At 44.8% G+C, this 20,099-nt stretch overlaps 1 long non-coding RNA gene across 6 annotated transcripts in view; it reads left to right on the forward strand.

Annotated features, from left to right (window-relative positions):
- The window catches only part of LOC133390142 (uncharacterized), a 124,348-nt gene that overhangs the window by 70,271 nt on the left and 33,978 nt on the right, over positions 1–20,099 (forward strand). For 4 of the 6 annotated variants that reach the window (XR_009764312.1, XR_009764311.1, XR_009764316.1 and 1 more), the window contains one exon: positions 4,440–5,287. This is a non-coding gene — a long non-coding RNA (uncharacterized LOC133390142). The remainder of the gene's footprint in view (positions 1–4,439; positions 5,288–20,099) is intronic. The other 2 variants (XR_009764315.1, XR_009764313.1) reach the window with 2 other exon arrangements.

The following is a 20,099-nucleotide window of genomic DNA, read 5'->3' on the forward strand; positions in this document are numbered from 1 at the left end:
AGGAGACCCTTGCTCCCCTCACAGAGCTACAATTCCCAGAGTGGTTTAACAGTCAATCCCTCTTCCCATGATGACATAATGAGAAGACATGTTTCACTAGAAAAGGCAATAATGCTGGGAAAAACAGAAGAGAGTAGAAGTGATAATAGTGGCATATATGTATGGTGTGAAGGTGGTCCAACTGAGGGGCCCAGCAGTGCTTTTCCTGGCAACGGTGGTGGCTGGATGGCTAGCGGCTTGACTTCTCTTATCCTAGGGCAGATGCTACTTGCCCAAGGCTTTGAAGGCTGCTTTAGAGGGTCTTTTTAAGAAGTCGAAACTGTTTCCTTCATTGAATTCCAAAGAGGAAGAAAAACGGAAGACATCGGAAAAAGCCAATGTGGCTCAACGGAAGACTGGTGGAGGAGGTAAAAATAAAAAAGAGCATGTATAAAGAATGGAAGGAAGGACGCATCACCAAGGAAGAGTACCGATGAGCGGCTCGGGCTTGCAGGAATAGCATAAGGAAAGCTAAAACCCAGAATGAGCTGAGGCTGGCGAGGGAAGCGAGGAACAACAAAAAGGGTTTTTTCAGATATGTTCAAAGCAAGAGAAAGACCAAGCAAACGGTGGGACTGCTGCTCAATGAGGATGGCAAAATGTTGACAGATAACAAGGAAAAGGCAGAACTGTTCAACGCCTATTTTGCCTCCGTTTTCTCCCAAAAAGGGAACAGTGTGCAACCTTGCATCGGTAGCAATCTCAGTAAGGGGTCGGGATTGCAGTTCAAGATTGATAAGGAGATAGTCAGGAAATACCTAGTTAACCTAAATGAGTTCAAATCTCCAGGGCCTGATGAACTGCATCCCAGAGTATTGAAGGAACTTGCGGATGTACTCTCGGAACCTCTTGCCATCTCTTTGAGAAATCCTGGAGAACGGGAGAGGTGCCGGAGGATTGGAGACGGGCAAACGTCATCCCGCTCTTTAAAAAGGGTAAAAAAGAAGATCCGGGGAATTACAGGCCGGTCAGTCTGACTTCAATACCGGGAAATATCTTAGAACAGATAATAAAAGAGTCCATTGGCAACTATCTAGATGACAATGCTGTGATTAGTAGGAGCCAGCATGGGTTTGTCAAGAAAAAATCCTGTCAAACTAATCTCATCTCCTTTTTTGATCGGGTCACTAGTTTAATAGATGGTGGAAATGCTGTAGATGTCATCTATTTAGATTTCAGCAAGGCGTTTGACAAAGTCCCCCAAGACCTTTTGATTAGCAAACTGGTCAAATGCGGACTAGATGGAAATACTGTCAGGTGGATTCACAACTGGTTGGAAAACCGTACTCAAAGAACGGTCGTCGGTGGCTCTGCCTCGGACTGGAGGGAGGTTTCAAGTGGAGTGCCACAGAGTTCTGTCCTGGGGCCGATACTCTTCAACATTTTTATCAATGACTTAGATGACAGGGTGGAGGGAAGCCTTATGAAGTTTGCAGATGATACAAAACTGGGAGGGATAGCTAACACAATGGAAGACAGGAATAAAATCCAAAGGGACCTGGATAGACTAGTCAATTGGGCTGAAATTAATAAAATGAAATTCAATAAAGACAAATGCAAGATTCTGCATTTAGGCCACAAAAACAAAATGCACAGGTACAGGATGGGAAATACCCGGCTTAGCAGTAGTGCATGTGAGAAGGACCTTGAAATTGTGGTGGATCGCAAGTTGAACATGCCTCAGCAGTGTGATGCTGCGGCAAAAAAGGCAAACGCGGTTTTGGGATGCATAAACAGAGCTATAGTTTCCAGGTCGAGGGAAGTAATAGTCCCACTATATTCTGCATTAGTCAGGCCTCATCTGGAATACTGTGTTCAGTTCTGGGCGCCTCATTTTAAGAAAGATATAGACAAGTTGGAGCTGGTTCAGAAGAGAGCGACAAGGATGATAGCCGGTATGGAGAACAAGTCTTATGAGGAAAGGTTGAAGGAACTTGGCATGTTCAGTCTGGTGAAGAGAAGGCTGAGGGGTGACATGATTGCACTCTTTAAGTACCTGAAGGGCTGTCACATAGAGGAGGGTACAGATTTGTTCTCTGCTGCCCCAGAGGGTAGGACTAGGTCTAATGGTTTTAAGTTGCAGGAGCGTAGATTCAGATTGGACATTAGAAGAAACTTCTTGACAGTAAGGGCAGTTCGGCAATGGAACCGACTGCCTAGGGAGGTGGTGGGATCCCCTTCTCTGGATGTCTTCAAGCAGAGGCTGGACAGCTATCTGCGGGAGATGCTCTAGCTGTGGATTTCCTGCTGTGAGCAGGGGGTTGGACTTGATGGCCTACAAGGCCCCTTCCAACTCTATGATTCTATGAAGGAGATGGCCTGAACCCAAACTGCGTAGGAAAGTTCTCCAAAAGTGAGACTGAACACGTGAGGACTGGCTTGTTTCCAAGGGAGGGGAACTATAACACTGGAGGCGCCAGTGGTGTATAAAATAAATTCAAAGTTTACAATCAGTCCAATTAGACATGGCTAATTCCCTCTCCTACTTAATGCTAGAACAAAGTAGTTGCTCATTGTAACAAAGGCCGCTCATTTGAAACAATTAGAGGAAATGCGTTTCTTTAATGTGGCATATAATTTACATACTGCAGCAGTTTCTGAAACTTCGCTGTTTCGCAGAACACTTAAAATGGCTGGGAGGTGGTGGTTCAGTGGATTATGTAATACACTTTCCCCCTTCAGGTGTAGTACCATCATCAAAAGCAGCAGAGTATTATGAAAAGCACGCACTCAAGGCCAGGCTGCTGAGAGGGGCCCCTTAAGCTGGTAAATTTTAAGGGGAAGATTAGTAGAATTTGAAAGTATCCCTGTTTACCCATGCATTTCATGGCTGAAGGAGATTGTTTCTGGCAATCAAGAGATCACACGAAGTGTTGAAGTATTTGCTACTCTGGGTACTTTTGGGAGGAAGGGTGGGATACAAATTGTAGTAGTAGTAGTAGTAGTAGTAGTAGTAGTAGTAGTAGTAGTAGTAGTAGTAGTAATAATACTGCAGCATCATTGATGGGCCCTTAGTGTGGACCTTGTTAGCCTCTTCAGTAAATTTAGCCCTGGCTAAAATGGCCTCGATCTCAGTCAAAAATTAAAAACAAATAAAGAACAGGGCCAAATACAGATATTCTGTTCTGCAAACTTTCTGCGGACCACCACAGTGGAGCTTGCAGACCATAGTTTGAGAACTTTTGGAGCAGCAAAGGAGGTCCAGAAGTAGTTTTGCCCATTCTAGAAAGAGTACATGTATCTGGACGAACTGTAGCTCACCTCTTAAATAGAAATAGCCAGAGTGGTGGGAAATCTTTTTCCAGAAGGAAACGTAGATGGAGTAACAGATGTACGTTTTACCTTTGCACAGTAGGCTAGTTTCTACACACACTTACACACTCCTCTTTATCCTTCATCCAGGCAAGCAAGAATCATTATCAGAGTTCAAGGGCACAGCCCAGCCAGGGAAAAGCACTCAGGGAGGGTGCAGAGCAGGGCAAGTGACAGGTGTGGACTGGAGAGAGTCCCAAAGGCCAGGCTTGGACAGCCGCATTCAGTCTCCTGGCCTGAGGCTCCCCAGCCGTCCTGCGAGCTGTGATAGATTTGGATTTATACCTCTGGATGCAGATGCTGGAGATAAACAACAGGGAAGAGGTTGGGTCTTTTGCTTTTACTCCTAGGGAGACCATTAAAAAAGTGGGGGAGCAGATATAACTCCTTATATGAAATGGTATAAGGTTTTATATCCAATGTTCATTCTACTCAAAGTAGACCCATTGAAATTAATGGACATGGCTTACTTAGGTTTAATAATTTCACTGGGTCTACTCTGAGTAAAACTCATTTGGCTGCAACTAGGGTTGCCAGGTTCATGGCCTGAGACTGATCCTGTATCTTTAGGAGAAGAGAAAGTCAGCCAAGTGCAGGTGTTCTTGCAACACTCTAATGGGAAAAACCACAAGGTGGAATTCTTCCCCCCCTCCTCCACAACTGTTAAAGATACAGAAGACCTCTTGTAGGCCGGGCCTGGCAACCAAGAGGTCTTCTGTATCTTTAAAAGTTGTTCAGGGGGAAGGGAGAATTCCACCTTGTGGTTTTTCCCATTACAGAGTTGCAAGAACACCTGCACTTGGCTGACTTTCTCGTCTCCTAAAGATACAGGATCAGTCTCAGGCCCTGAACCTGGCAACCCTAGTTTTGAGGTAGGATTCGAAGGGAGTAATAGAAGTGGCATCACAAAGGTGTTCTGGAAGGTAGTTGCCTGCACAAGGGGCAGCTATCTGACCACACCTATCTGTATGTTTACAGTCATAGGGTCAAGAAACTTGACTTTTTAAAAAAATCAAAAGCTGAGCTTCACAAGAAACTGATTTCTGTCCCTGTGACCCTGTTTCTGCACTTTTTTCTGCTTTGCACAGAATTGCCACGTGTCCAAAGTCTCATTCAGTGACCACCGCAGAAGGGAGAATTGGTTCTTAATCTGACCGGTGGAAAGAATATTGATCTGCTTCACGAGGCCATTAAGAATGAACACAAACAGGATTGCGAAGTGTTTGAAAGAGAGTTACATAACGTAAGCAGCAAGTACCAACAACAAGTGCAAACATCTCCTTTGTGTATCTTTTCCTACTGTAAGTTCTCTAGCCTTGAAGCCTGGCTGTAAAAGCTTCTCTTGCTGTTGACGCAGTTCCTTTAAAAATAGGCAAATGACTTCTTGTTTTTAGTTCCTTGTCTCAGTATTTTTTTATCTTTTTTTTTTTTTTTAAAGGGAGGGCCGTATCCCAGCATGGCTTTTCTCTCGCTTAAATCCACCCAAGGCAGTGGGTGCTGTCTCTGCTCAGAACCTGCTCAGCTCGTAGGAGTGACGCTGGCTGTCCTTAACTTCCTGGTCGTGCTGCTCAGTCTGCACCAAGCATACAGAAGGAACACTTGAAACGATTTGTCAGGAAGTATATTCCCATCTCCTTGTGGGGATTGTCTTTCAAGGCTTCTTTCTTCCGCTCCCCCCATGATGAAGGAAGAACATGAGTTTGACCAGGACTGCAGGCCTTTTAAGGCTCTCCTCCCGTACTGCTTATGACCTGAACTTCGCTTTCGCTATAAAGTGAACATGCAAATTACCCCCCTGGACGTGGTGTGGGCAGCAGCCTGGAACCTTCTGTCATTTGGATTACGTGATTTTTGTTGGCTGGGTCTTCTCTTCGTTAACAGTGCAAATTGTCAAGCGCGTCTCACGGATGCATCTTTTGTTTCTTCAAGAACTGAGGTAACACATTCTGTCTCCATATGATCTGTCTCTCTCCTTCTTTTTCTCTTCCGATAAACATTTAGAATCCAGTTGTGGGCGATGCCTGTTCCATACCTTATTTAAACTCTAAAAATAAGACGCGCATAGCTGCTAAACACACTGAGAGGGATTTGACAATGTGCAATGATTTCTGCTTACCCTGCACCTCCTCTCGTGATCATAATGTATCCCCATGAGCGAAATTCTCCTGCTGTTTGTAAACTAAAACTAGAGAAAAAACTAGTGTAAAACTAGAGAAAGTCCCGTAAACACAGACGCACTTCAAGGTCAGGTTGGTGGATTTCTCCCCAACGCTCCTTGTAGGCCATTTCGTACTTTAAGCAGCATCATGGTAGAGATATGCATCTTGCCACGTCCATCTCATTCGCGCTTTTCACTGTGTGAGAGACGACGTGGCAGTACGCTGAGAAAAGTTGGCATTTCTCTGTGGAGGACAGTTGTTTTGGGCTCAGAAGTACACCTTCCTGTTTCTGCTTTCTTGTCCGCTGAATGTTTTTATGATTCTCCTTGGAGCCAGTGAAGGAGTTTTCCAAACAAACATATCTTTCCTGCACAGAAGGCTGTTCAAACTTGAAGCCCATCATGACCCTATTGGATGGCTTAAAAAATACAAATTTCCCCCTTACTCTCTTACATCACTTTGCAAATATACTGGGAGTATTTTATTTGGAAATGCCAGATCCGCTAATGGAGGCAGTGGTGCAGGCAGGGGGGAAATGTACCTTGGGCCCTTGCTGTCCAGTGCCACCTGTTTTGGTATTGCACGGAACTGTGTCGTCTCTTTTTCAAGGCTCAGAAGGAAAGCTTTAGCTCTGATTCTGTTTTATGGGGAAACTTTTGGGGTGTCTTGCATTTTGGTACAAAAATCAAAACCTTAAGTTTAAGACGGGGAAGACCTAGGCCCTCGGAGATTAGCAGGTGTGGCCCTCTGTCTAACTGTCCAATCTGACCAAAATGCCTTTTGTTCCAGTGTCTTCAATATTGCTGATGGCCATACACTGTTATTTTTAATTTATTGCATGTTGTGCTTTTAATTTTGTTTTCATATTGTATCTTACAAATGTTCTTAGCCACCCTGGGCTCTGTATGAGGAAGGACAGGGTAAAAAGTAATAGCAATAATAATAATTAATCATAGGTTGGCCCTTTGTACATGTGAAAAGGTCTAGGGGCCTTAGTTCAGGGAGCTCATGGCCCTCCCACAGATGTGAAGGGCTGGGGAAAAACAGGAAAATGGGGAGATGGTTCCTGTCCCCCCAATTCCTTTTAAAAAATAGGGGGGAAACTTTCCCACCTTTATTTCCTGGCCCTTCTCATCTCTAGGTTCCCGCAGATGCTGCTGGACTCCAACTTCCATCATCTCCAGTCAGCATGGCCATTGGTCAGAGATGATGGGAGTTGTAAGCCTAGCAGCATCTGGAGAACCAAAGGTTCCCCACCACTGCTGTAGTTGATCACAGTCTGAACATGTAATGTAATCAAAGGCCCCATCCACATTTAAAGCACTATCATACCATGACTTCCCCTGAAAGAATCCTGGGAACTTTACTTGTAAAGGGTGCTGAGGGTTATTGTTAGACCCCTATTCTCTCCACAGAGCTACAATTCCCAGAGTTCCCTGGGAAGAGGGATTGATTGTAAAATCAGTCTGGGAATTGTAGCTCTGTGAGGGAAATAAGGGTCTAACAACAACCCTCAGCACTAGGGTTGCCAGGTCCATGGCCTGAGTCTGATCCTGTATCTTTAGGAGAAGAGAAAGTCAGCTAAGTGCAGGTGTTCTTGCAACACTGTAAGAGGAAAAACCACAAGGTGGAATTCTCCCTTCCCCCTGCACACCTTTTAAAGATACAGAAGACCTCTTGGTTGCCAGGCCCAGCCTCCAAGAGGTCTTCTGTACCTTTAAATGTTGTGCAGGGGGAAGGGAGAATTTCACCTTGTGGTTTTTCTCATTACGGTGTTGCAAGAACACCTGCACTTGGCTGACTTTCTGTTCTCCTAAAGATATAGGATCAGTCTCAGGCCCTGAACCTGGTAACCCTACTCAGCATCCTAGTCACGTTAGTAGTATCGATCTGAGGCATTGTGGGAAATTTAAATGGCGACTCAGATCCAGCTGCTTGGCTCTGATTGTAGCGCTGCTGCTACTGCCTGCCACTCCTAACAAGCCCCAATGACTCAGCAGAGGGCCCTTTCAAACATGCAGGCCAACATTCCCCTGGCACCCCACACAGAATTGTCCTGAGGAGCTAGAACGGCCGTGAAGCCAGTTTGAGGGCCCATCTGCACTATATGTTTAAAGCGGTATCGTACCACTTCAAACAGTTGTGACTTCCCCCAAAGAATTCTGGGAATTGTAATTTGTGAAGAACGCTGAGAGGTGTTGTTGTTGTTATGTGCCTTCAAGTTGATTACTACTTATGGCAACCCTATGAATCGGTGACCCCCAAGAGCATCTGTCATGAACCACCCTGTTCAGATCTTGTAATTTCAGGTCTGTGGCATCCTCTATGAAACCTAGCCATCTCTTTTTGGCCTTCCTCTTTTTCTACTCCCTTCTGTTTTTCCCAGCATTATTGTCTTTTCTAGTGATGAGAGGTGTTAGGAGACCCTGACTGCTCCCACAGAGCTACAATTTATAGAGTAAGAGCCAATCCCTCTTTACTGGGGACTCTGGAAATTGTAGCTCTGTGAGGGGAATAGGAGGTCTCCTAACAACTCAGAGCACCCTTAACAAACTGCAGATGGGGCCTACATCTGTGGTATACACAGTTCTAATAATTAAGGGTTTTCAATAAATCCATGTGAGGTTTTCCAGCACTTTTTAAAAATGTGCCCTTTGGGGATTAAATATTTAAATATTTGGGTTACAGATGCTAACTCTGTGTTGGAATTTGTAAAAGCTCTTCTGTATTATGAAGTTTAATTGGTTGGAAAACTAAGATCTGTTCTAGCACAGGCAAGCAAGAATTGTGCATGTGTGCTTTTTTTCCGTAACTGGAGCGGTCTTGGAATTTAAAGGTTTTTAGTTCACTGTCTTGTTTCTAACCAATAAGTGTCTGAATGAGCCAAAATGCAAGAACAGTTGCCGCTTGCCTGCCCACATGTATGTGTGTTTTTTGTGGGGTGGTTGAACACTTGGTTTGGCAAGGAACCTGCCTAGGAGGAATTGTTATTTGCCTCAGCTAACTGCATAGCTAGATAAAGCAATTCAGATAAATATTACGGTGTACAATTCCCGGCGACATTTTGAAGAGAACTACAAGGAACCATTTTCCTGGTTTTAAATACCAAAGAATCCACTGGGTCGAAAAGCATCTTAAGCACGTTCCTTGAATCAGAGGGCACACATAAATTGTTACTCACAAACTGGCCAGTAATAAATATCCCTCCAGGGGAGAGAGATGTATCACCAAACTCTAATGAAAAACCCACAGCTTATATCTACATTTTTGTTAATTGTTCAGCAGTGGCCTCCGAATGAGGAAGACTTGATGGAACACTTTGGTTGGATTATACAGAACATTGCTTATCCGCTTGGTGTGCAAAAGGTCCCAGGTTCCATAAGAAGCTGTAAGGACCTAAGAAAAGCCTTGCTGGATCAGGCCAGCGGCTGATCTAGTCCAGCATCCTGTTCTCGCAGCAGCTAACCAGATGCCCAAATGGGAAGCCCACAAGCAGGACCTCAGTGCAACAGCACTCTCCCTACTTGTGATCAGAGCTTGGAAAAGTTACTTTTTTTAAACTACAACTCCCATCAGCCCCAGCTAGCATGGCCACTGGATTGGGCTGATGGGAATTGTAGTTCAAAAAAGTAACTTTTCCAAGCTCTGCTTGTGATTCCCTGCAACTGGCACCCAGAAGCATTCGGAATGATTTAACAACCAGTCCCTCTCTCCGGGGAACTCTGAGAGTTGTAGCTCTATAAAAGGGTCTCCTAGCAACTCTCAGCACCTTTCACAAACTATAGCTCCAGGATTCTTTGGGGGAAGCCATGACTGTTTAAAGCAGAATAATAGTGCTTCAAACATGTAGTGCAGATGAGACCACTGTCTTTTTTTTTAAAGTTGAAAACTGATGCAGAAATGTTGCAAACTGCATTTAAGATTGGAAAATGAGAATATCTAAGATTAATCGAACCCTACTTATTTAGGGGTTTTTAGACTGACTGGGAGACTTTGCTTTTTAAAAAACAATCAAGTCATCTTTTTTGAATTTATGTTTTTTCCCATTGTGGAGTATTTATAGGCTTTGTTTCATATTGTATAATATTGCTTTTCATGTCTTTTTTTTTTTAAATCTGTTTTGTGAGGACTTTGTCCTAAAAGGTAGGATATAAATATTCGAAATAATAATTTGAGTTAAGTTATGATAGGGTGAGGCTGTGACTGAGGTAGTGTCATCTCAGGGTACATAATATACCAGAATCCGCTTGTTCATCAGTCACCCATTCTGACTGGGAAGCTTTTGTAGGGATTGATAGGTATCACATGATCTACTCCATCCTATTGGTGTAAAGGGGCTTCCTTTGCCGGTCTCCCTGCAGTTCCTTCCTTGGCCAGATGTGATCGGTGGTGCACAAATTGCAACTCTGCTGGAGCCCCTTAAGGTCCGTGATTTAGAACCACTGTCAGGGCCTGCAAGCCTGCCCCGGGCCCTGGCGCTCCCCTTCCACGATTTGCCGCAGGATAGCTGCCGTGTATCGCAGGGCGGGAGCTTTGGAGCTCCTGGCATTCCCTAGCTTAACCTAACTTTCTTGGCTTTGTTTTGCAGTGCAGGGCTACCCTTAACCAAGATGGCGGTTGAGGTTTCCCTAAGGGGCTGAAGCCTCTGCTGCCATCTTGGCTGATGGCAGGGATGTGCGCACATAGCACGCATGCTTACCATCAGCCAAGATGGCGGCAGAGGCTTCAGCCCCTTAGGGAAATGTCACCCGCCATCTTGGTTAAGGGCAGCACTGTGTGCACAGCTGCACAACACAGCCGAGAAAGGTAAGTTGAGCGAGGCAATGGTGGGGGCTCCGAAGCTCCTGCCCTGTGATACGCGGCAGCGATCCTGCCGCGAATCGCAGAAGGGCCCTGTAGCCCCAGGGGCCCTCAGCCAGGGGCCCACCTAGCCACCCTTCGGAGCTGGCCCTGACCGCTGTAGTCCAGACACCAAGAGGATAAGAACTTCCCTTCGGGGTTAGGACTAGTGCCTCCCCACTTCTCTTTGTTTGCTGGGCCCACTAAAACTTCTGGGAAGGGGCAGTGAGAAGCAAGCTGTCTGATGATTACAGGCTCCATTTAATCTTAGTCAGTCACATCTTTAAAATGGATTTGAAATCCTGAACCTTAGTTTCATCATTTAGGCTCCAATCCTAACCATGCCTCCTCAGAAGCGAATCCCATGGACGTCAATGGGACTTACCCCCATGTCAGTGATGTTAGAGGATTCAGCCTTAGTTTAGTTTCATGAAAACTTGTGATCTTAAACCTCCAGTAATGAGCACATGGCTGAGGGTTGCAACAACTGGACCACAACCATGCTTTCCACATTCCAAACCCCAAATTGAATAAGATCACATATTCCAGTTCCCTTTCCTTTTTTTTTTTTTTTTGGTAGAATTGGACCTTTAGCGTGCCAGGGATGCAAGAATCTCATCACCATGTAAACTCAGCTTATGACATACGCCTGTGTCATCTTTGTGTAATCATTAATTGCATTTCATCGAACTGAAGAGGGAGGCTCTATTTGAATAAGGCTGTGCTCTTCATGTGCAATGCCAGCAGTTAGGGAGGAGGGCAGAGGGGGAGGCCAGTTTTGGTGTTGTGTCAAAAGTTGTAAAAGGGAGAAGAGTGCACATTTTACTGCCCACGAGAGGGTGAGGTGCCTCAGAACAATGACTCAGAGCTGAGCAGGTACACAGGGTCAAGCTGTTCCTACCGGCTTTGGGAAGGGAGTTTTCATGAGCACTGATTAGGAAATTCTTTGGGTTTTTTTTCTTTTTAAGGTTGGAAAGGGTGCTACCTCCATGTGAGATTAGAAAGTTTGCTTGTAGTAATTTTAGGTGTGTTGGTTTTTCAAATTAAGATTTGCGATCCACCCTTAAATCAAACTATCATGGTGGCTTACAATAAAATATTAAAAATGCAATATATACTTTTTTCTTTACCAAAGCTATTAAAATAAGATAAAAAACAGAAAATCTACAAAAAGCAGCGTTAAAACATACAAGACAAAATTAAAACAGATCATTAAAAAGTCTAGGAAAATAAAGTAGTAAAAACTGTGGCAAAATCTTAAGAGTTGCTGCCCTTCAATCTGGCAAATTATGGGCTGCCCAGCCATTCATCTTGTTGATGGGGTGAAAATGAATGTTGTCAAGGGTCTTATTGTAAGCATAGTATAATCACAGGTATCTGGTCATGTTGTTTTAATTATTTTAATTAAGTATAAAAAGGAATTTTCCTTGCATATCTGGTGATGTCATTTGACTTTGTGAGTAAGAATGTTGACTCTGCTGTAGAACTATTTTAACTGTACATCTTTTACAAATTTCGTTAAAAGCATGACAACTGGGCATTGAAATGACATTAACTCAAGGGGCCCTCCAGACTGGTGTTTTATTGCGGGTATATTCTGCAACATGTTCTTGACACAATAGTGGCAGATTTATTCAGTTTCCATTTGTTCTGCAGTGCTTCTCCAAGTGCTACCACATTATTGCTGTCCAGAAAGGCTATAGCTGAACAAAAATGGGGCAAAAATAAACCAGAACATTTGTGGTATAGAAAAGTTATGGGATTTCAGCAGGAAATTACAGAACATGCACTAAATAGAAGTGAAACAGTTTGACTTCCCCTAAACATCTGCAGGCTCAAACAGTATCAAAAGCGGGATTTTGTGTGTGACCACCCCAATAGCATCATGAGTACAAATAGTTATGGATGGACAATCGAAAGGATGTCTGGAGTAGGGTTGCCAGGTCCATGGCCTGAGACTGATCCTGTATCTTTAGGAGAAGAGAAGGTCAGCCAAGTGCAGGTGTTCTTGCAACACTGTAATGAGAAAAACCACAAGGTGGAATTTTCCCTTCCCCTTGCACAACTTTGAAAGATACAGAAGACCTTTTCGAGGCTGGGCCTGGCAACCAAGAGGTCTTCTGTATCTTTAAAAGTTGCGCAGGGGGGAGAGAAAATTCCACCTTGTGGTTTTTCTCATTACAGTGTTGCAAGAACACCTGCACTTGGCTGACTTTCTGTTCTCCTAAAGATATAGGATCAGTCTCAGGCCCTGAACCTGGTAACCCTACTCAGCATCCTAGTCACGTTAGGGGAGTCTAACAACATTTGGAGGGCCACAGATTCTATGTTCCTGGTGTCAAATATAGATGATTCCTAAGAATTATGAGAGATGGCATCCTTATTAATGGCAGCCCACTAATATGGACAATCTAAAAGAATTAAGAATGTTGGAATCCTTATTAACAGCAGCTTGCAGCATTATTGATTTAATGCTATGGCACTAAATCCCAAAGCATGGGAAATTCATGGGGAGAACCCCCTCATGTAAAAAGGTACCTTTCACCAACTTCTAAATAATTTCTTAAATGTGGCCCAACTGCCCCCTGAAAGAGATCCATGAACACTCCTCTCTGTGGGCCTTTCCAGGGGGAGGGGGGAGGTACACAAGGCTCAAGTATAGGTCCATAGAACAGAAGAGCACAGTAACAATTTTTTAATAAATAATAACAAATCTAAATAAAACAAATAGGTTTGTACCGGCATTTGGCGGCTATGAGCGGGAGGAGCAAGCTGAGTTCGTTGCTTTAGTTGTCATGTTTCCAAAAAATGTTTTTAGTAATGTTTTAAAAGTATGCAAAAAAACCCAACACTAAAATTGTGTTATGCTATTGCTACTTCTGTTTTTGAAAGCTGCAGGCCAGGGCAGGATAGAACTGTTTGAAATAAATAAATAGAAAGCAGGTTGTGCAGACTCTTTGGCCAGTGCTGAAATATGATATTCGTTTTAGCTGGGTGCAGATTCTTCTTGTTATTTCTTAAGGGCTGATGGTACTCTCTGTGTTGAGTATACAGTGAACACATGAATGGAGTAGGAAGATGAGTTTACTTGCTAGTCCCACCCCCTGACCTTTATGCATTGAAATGAAGGTGAGAACTGGATTTCTGCGCATAGGTTTTACAATATAGTCTACATGCTTTTACTTCCAGCTCACCACACAAACACTGGCAGTAGGGCCAACAAGCATGAGTAGACCCGGCTCCAGCAGGTGGCTAGGCTGGGCCCTGGCCAAGGGCTCCTGAAGGGTCCCTCCTTAGGATGGTGCTCCCATTCCTCGATCTGTAACATCGTTGGATCCTGCAATCCAACACTGCTGTGCATGGTGGAGAGCGAGCTCTCAGACACCCCGCCCATGCAGGCAGCGCAGGCTTCAATAAGCTTCCTGCGAACCCCACCTACCTTTCCTGTTAGTGTGGTTGATGGCAGGAATGCGTGCTGCATGAGCATGGCATGCACACTGATGTAAGAGGTAGGTGGGATGCGCAGGCAGGCTTATTAGCCCCGCACTGCCTGTATTGGCAGGGGTTGTTGGGCTGTACAATCCCGTGGGCCCAAGCCAGGCTGGTACCCAAGGGCCCAATCATGCCTAGTGCCAGTCCTGAGCATGAGGGCAGGAATGGGGTCATTGGTATGATCTGCTCCCCTTCTACATATTTGTTCTACATGTGGAGCTTTCATTGGAAGTGAGGGATCTTGTAATTGTTTGGTTTCAGAGAATGCAGATGTCTACCAACCCCTCACTCTATGATTCAAGATTGATAGTTCATTCTGTTTTCGCCCAAGCCAAGGCCACTACAGTCAGCAGGATTGGTCTGGGTATAGAGCGGTTGGATCTTGGAAACCTGTTGGACAGTGCTAGCGATGTTATTAATGTCATGGAGTACACCCTTTCCTTCCCCTCCATTCTATATTTTACATTGTATCTTTGTATCTAAAAGTCTGGATTTATTTATGCTTTGCATTTAATTTGGTTTTCCTCCCACTTGTTTCAGCTCTGGTTGAAGCATTACTGCAACTCAGAGGGACACTGACAAGTGTGTTTTCAAGGAAGTGAGTTTCTGTGCTGGTACATACTGTAACAGCAACAATTATGCTGAGGCAGGAGGTCACATTGATCTGTAGCAAATTCAGGTGCTAAATAGATCTTTGGTAAGGTCAGTCATGAACTCAGACAACCTCGCTGGCATGTGTTGTTCTGTTAAAAGCTGGCAGTTCAGAACAACCTTGGGAAGTTTTGAGAAACTCATTGTCCACTTGAATCTTTGAGATTAATCCCACCCCCCAACGCAGAAATGCTAATTATTTTCTCTAAAATTTCCCCTTTGCTTTAGTGGTATATTTAGCTCCAACACCCTAGTGTTATGTCTGGTATTTTTCAGACCTTCCACCATTTCCCCCTATTGTTCACAGATTGCACAATCGTTGAAGTACTGGGGGCTGTGCCACTGAATGTTTCACTCACCAAAGCCACCCACTCCTCCCTTTACACGTTGCCAAAGCCACCCCCTTCCTTTACACCTGCTTGCCTGTCTCCATCTCCCTCCTCTGCTGGCCCGCAATTCTCAGACTGCTCATGCTGCTCTCAGCAGCTGTAGTTCACAGTGCCACCTGTTGGCGGCCAAGTGATCTACTGCATGATGACATTCTTAGGTAAATATAGAATAGGAGATAGAATAAAAACATGCAATCCCCACCAGCAAAGCTTTTAGAAACTACTCACATGACCTTTATGAACCACATGGCCTTGGCCCCATTGACTCACAAAACCTTCTACCAACATAATTTTGTCACTGTTTGGGGCTTATAGTTTCTGAACTCTGAACTGGAAGTGAAGCTAATATCAGCACCTTCTGCCACAGAGACCTGCCCATGTATTGAGATGATGATTGATTAACACTTATAAAACAGCTAAAGCAAGGACACGGAACTTTTTTTTCCAGCCCAAGGGCCATATTCCCTTTTGGACAGCCTTCCAAGAGCCACATGGCAGCAGTGGGTGGGGCCAGAGGCAAAAGTGGGCGGAGTAATTACTGCAAATTTTATCTTTGTACAATAGGCTAGTTTCTATACACACTAAAACATCCCTCTGTATCTGCCATCCAGGGATGCAAGAAGTGTTGTCAGAGTTCAAGGACACACTGCAGCCCCGCAAAAACACTCAAGGGTGATGCAAAGCAAGGCCATTAGGGGTGTGGTTGGGGAGGGGATGTGGAGCAGGGAGAGGCTTGGAGGGCTACATTTGGCCCCTGGGGATGACGTTCCCCACCCTTATTATTATTTATTTATTAAATTTATATCCCGCCCTTCCTCCCAGTAGGAGCCCAAGTTTTCCAAGTGATGCAGAGATTTTAAAAGGATAACAAGCAATCTAATAGACAAGATAAAAACAGAGAAAGGAGCGAGGTGGGAAGAGAAAAGGAAGCATTTGCATCTGCTCCTTCTCAGGCCAGTGAATGAGCCAGGTTGGATTCCCTCTTGGTGCACTGTTCTTCCTGGGAGGCAGGAGGTGCAAACTCCCAGTAGCCCTTGGTCTCTGGAGGTTGGAGTATGTCTCTGTTCAATGCTATGCTCCTACCTAGGCCACTGGGCACTTGGAGCTGAGGGTCCTGTCTGGAAAGGAGTGGAGAAGCAAGCTGTTGAACCCTTCTCTGGGTGCACCAGTTGACGGACAATGTAAAGTGGAAGATAACCAGGGAAAGGGGCTTTTCATTGGTGGTGCCCTGCCTGTGAAATTCAGTTCCCCAGACAAGCTTGCCTGGTGCTAAATCTTAGGTCTAGTGCCAGTACCAACAGAAGACTATTTTCATTTGACCAAGATTTTAGATGCATCTTTTAGACCTGTTTAATGCTGGCTCTGTTTTGTAGTTTTGCACAGTTGTGCACTCTAAGCCACCCTGAAAGATTTTGAAAAGGAATGAGTGGGATGGTTAACTCTTTTAAATAAATAAATATCTGTGGTCAGCCACCAGAAACCAAACGGGTTTAGTTGGATAGGATTTGTTGTGAGGGGGTGAAGCTGCGGTGAGCTAAATATTAGGGATGGAGGAGAAATTTGGTTCAGTACTCATTTAAAGGCGAACCTACCTAATTCCTACTTTCTGAAACACAGACACCAACTGAAACACAGGCATGTGCTTTGAGATTTGCACTTCCCCAAATTATGCAGTGCAGTTCCTGAGTGAAGCGATGTGCACAAAATGCATATTCTAGAGTAAAGTTGGCATTAAAATGCATATATTGGTGAAAATAACATACAGATTTGCAGTATAAGGGGAAACTGCATTAAAAAGCGTACATTAGGATAAATTTGCACTAAAACAGTGATGAATTTTCATGAGGACTTTTAAAAAAATGCACTTTTAAAAAAAATATTGCAAATGTGAAGATTGGAAAAATGAGAAGTTTAAGAGAAATGGGAACTGACAGATTCACCCATCCCTCCTGAATACTTGGCTTACTAGCAAAAGCAATGTAAGTAAAATATGCAAAAATAAAATGAGAGGGTTGTATTTAGTGAAGTCCTGCTCAGAACAAACCTGTTGAAATTAATGAACCTGAATTAATCATGTCTATTACCTTCAGTCGGTCTTCTCTGAGTAGGACTAGCAAACCAGAGAGTTTGGTTTAATGTGGATATCTTGGCTACTACTGCTACTATTACTACTACTACAGAATTACAGAATTCACTGATCATATGAATGAATACAGTAGAGCAGGGCTGGGGAATCTGCAGCTCTCCAGATATTCTTGGTCTCCCAACTCATCAACCCCAGCCAGCAAGCCTAATGGTTAGGGATTATGGGAGTTGGTGTCCAGCAACATCTGGAGGGCCAGAGGCCCCCCAGTTCTGCTGTAACGCAGGGTTCCCAAACTGTAGTCTGTGGACCCAAGTGGTTCGTGATCTTCATTCAGTTGGTCCACGGCATGTGCACATTAAACACTGGTTTTTAATTGTATTTTTATTGCGTCTTTCATTTCTTATATTGCCTTTTAAGGTATTACAATTTGAATTCTATGGAATGCAAATTGTAATACTATAGAATGCAATTAAGAAATGAAAGAAGCGGAGGAAATGCAATTAAAAAATTCTACAGCATCGCGTACAGCACATTACAATTGCTACAACAGGCAGATAAATCATTAAGTGGTCTGCCAAGACCCTCAGCAATTTTCAAGTGTTCCATGGGGGGAGGGGAATGTATGGAAACCACTGCTGTAGAGCAGGGCAGGAGGTTAAAGGGAAAAACCCAAAAACCAGGCAGCTGGATGTTGTTGGAAGGAACCTGTGGAACTGTGAAATAACCCAACTGTTTTGCTCAAGACCAGGAGCTGCAGTAGTACCAGTGAAGAAACAAAACTGACCAACACGGAGTCAAGATAAAACCAGTGGGAAGAACTCTGCAAGGGAAAGGAAACAATTCTCCCAAAGTCCGTGGGAGAGCCAGGAATAGAATCCATAACAGCTTGTGACTCCTGGTCAGATGCTTCAAAGGTCTCACCACGTGTGTGCCTTTCAGATGGAAGTGTTAAAATGATTCACCTTCTGAAAAGCGGCTGCTACAGGGGACAAAGTATGAGACAGCAGGGCAAGAGTTAGGAGCTCAGTCTCTTGAGTTAAAAAATAAACTTATTTTGTAAGCTCAGGAAGGAAAGAAAGAGGCAGATTTGTTTATTTATTTATTACAGTTTCTATTATGCCTTTCAGGGCCGGCACCAAAGGGCAGCCAGGTTGGGCCCTGGTCGAGGGCCCTTGAGGCCCAGAAGGGCCCCTCATTAGGGTAGGTGAGTAGTGCTCCCCTTCTGCAATCCACAGCAGGGAGCTTCCAGGCCACCCGCCCATTCACTCGCTCCACCTACCTCTCTCCGGTCTTTGCTGCTGTGCGCCCTATGTGCGCAAGCTTGCCATCAACCAAGATGGTGGAAGAAGCTTCTTTAAGGGGCTGATGCCCCTATGGCCATCTTGGTTGATGGCAGGCATGTGCGCGCACATAACGTGTAGCAGGAGCATCAGCCCCTTAGAGAAGCCTCCGTCGCCACCTTGCTTGATGGTATCCCTGTGCACGCAGCCACAAAGACAGGAGAGAGGTAGGTGGAACAGGCAGGAGCTGCGCACCCAGGGCAGGCTGATACCCAAGGGCCCAGTCATGCCTGGTGCCGGCCCTGATGCCTTTCCTCCAAGGAGCTCCCAGTGGCATCCTTCCAGGTGCCTCCAACTAATGAACTCAAGTTAGTCATGGCCATTAATTTCAGCGGGTCTACTCTGAGTAGAACTAGCATTGGATAGAACCCGTGGTTCTTCCCCCTCCCCATTTTATCCTCACAACAACCCGGTGAGGTAGGTTAGGCTGAGAGGCTGTGACTGGTCCGAGGTCACCCAGCAGGCTTCATGGCCAAGTGGGGATCTGAACCTTGGCCTCCCAGGTCTTAGTTCAGGGGTGGGGAACCTTTTTCAGTCCAAGGGCCGCATTCCCTTCCAGGCAACCTTCTAGGGGCCACTCGCCAGAGGCAAATGTGGGCAGAACAATGAGTGTCAATTTTACCTTTGTACAGTAGGCTAGTTTCTGCACACGCACATCTTTTGCTGTCCTCCATCCAGACAAGCAAATGGCCTTGCTAGAGTTCCCCGCCCCTCTCTTAGCCCAAAGCTCTTAACTGCTAACTACTCTCTAAGAAAGTCTGGTGATCAGGCAAGATTCAGGTGGGATTCTCTCAGGCTTGAGCAAGGGTATGGCTGCCAGCCGTCAGGCCTCAGGAAGGACTGGCTCTCAGTCCAAGTGGTTCAGAGGCAGGCACACAGTCCAAAGTCCGCAGGGGTTAAACTGTAATTGTGGTTTGGAGTGTTTTTCACTGCTTTCTGTATGCTTTTCTTTTGTCTTGTTAAATTGTTTTGTTTATGTTTGCCACCCTAGGAAGGATGGGATATAAATTCAATAAGTAAATAACAATAATGCTAATACCAAACAAGGATCAGAGGAGGAAAAGGCAGGTACTAGTCAAAACCGGTCCAAACAGACAGGAGTCAGGATTAGGGTTGCCAGGTTCCTGGCCTGAGACTGATCCTGTATCTTTAGGAGAAGAGAAAGTCAGCCGAGTGCAGGTGTTCTTGCAACACTGTAAGGGGAAAACCCACCAAGTGGAATTGTCCCTTCCCCCTGCACAACTTTTAAAGATACAGAAGGCCTCTTGGTTGCCAGCACCCTTTTTGTTGGTTGCATGCAATCTACTCTTCAGGACACTGGCTCCTTATTGGTGAGACTGAGTAAGGCTCATTGCATAACAGCTACGCTGGCTGGCATCGGGCTTACAAGCTGTAAGAAAGCCCAACTTGGGATGCATCTACTTTTTTAGCTACAGTCTCTTTAAGGTTTAACCTACTCAGGACCTTAATGGGGGGGGGGAAGGCAACAGCTCCCTCTTTCATTAGGGTTCCCATTTCCCAAATGTCTTAGTGCCGGCTGGAGAAGCTCTTTGGCAGTTTTCAGCTTTAGTGGAGAAGAGCGATCGCGTGAACAGTTATTTTTGCCCAGGACGAAATTCCTATCGCCGGGTATGAAGACTTGCCTTATATTTTGCTTGTACCTTTGGAAATTACTCTGTGTGCTCATGAATATAAACATACCAACTCTTAAAAGCTTGGAAGGGAGAAGGTGAGGCTGGAACCTTTCGCCTTGACGTACTTGGTGGTATTTAAAAATAAATAAATCAGGGAC

This window comes from Rhineura floridana, chromosome 8, assembly GCF_030035675.1.
Source record: "Rhineura floridana isolate rRhiFlo1 chromosome 8, rRhiFlo1.hap2, whole genome shotgun sequence".
Lineage (NCBI taxonomy): Eukaryota > Metazoa > Chordata > Lepidosauria > Squamata > Rhineuridae > Rhineura > Rhineura floridana.